We start from the raw sequence: 828 nt of genomic DNA, 5'->3' as shown, positions 1-828 counted from the left end.
GCTTCCAACACTCAAACATTTGGTACCAAGGGAGATGTTTCGTCTTCTTTGGCTATCGGATATATTCAATCTTCAGGAATATGGATCGAGGTCACAGTCAGCAGACTGCATCCTAAGTCTTTTCTTTCTAAATGGATATCTAAGCCTAAGAGATCAGTCAGCTTCCCTCAGCCAACTACCCAGTCCTCAACTACTACATGCCAGGGTGAACCACAGGACCTTCTGAAGATAGCCCAGGAATTCATGGCTTTTTTGAAATAAAGGCAGCATAGCCAGACACAGCTGCCTACCCCTGAAGCTTCTTTATTTTAAAATTGAGGGAGCCTAGCCAGACACAGCTGCCTACCCCTGAAGCTTCTTCTAGCAAAAAAGGAGGGATATCTCATTTCAAGAAGATTCTGACTCATCAGGATCTGCAGATAAGGAAGAATTGTTGTATTCCGGGTGTCTGTCCCCTCATTCCTACATTGAGTCCTATTCAGATGATACACTGTCCTCTGCTAACCCACCCAAGGACTTATCCTTTGGGAATACTGCATATAAGATAAAGGAGGCCTTTAATTGGGAGAGCAAGGAATTCTCTCAGGTTCAAACCCATTATAGAGAGCTCCTTAGTCTACAATCCACCAGACCACTTCCTATTCCTCCACTGCATGCAATGCTATATATCTTTGACATCTGTCCATACCCAGACTCTCTGCCTCCTGCCCCAAAGAAAAGGAATGATACCAGGTTGTTTCTCTAGAGTGCTTGCACTCTCAAGCATCTCTGTGAAAATGCACAAGCTGATCCTTCAGTTGCATCTACTGCATCCTATAGGGTTCCACT

This window comes from Protopterus annectens, chromosome 4.part0, assembly GCF_019279795.1.
Source record: "Protopterus annectens isolate FY-2018-M chromosome 4.part0, PAN1.0, whole genome shotgun sequence".
NCBI lineage: Eukaryota > Metazoa > Chordata > Ceratodontiformes > Protopteridae > Protopterus > Protopterus annectens.
The sequence above is the reverse complement of the archived record's forward strand: the minus strand, read 5'-3'. Positions refer to the sequence as shown.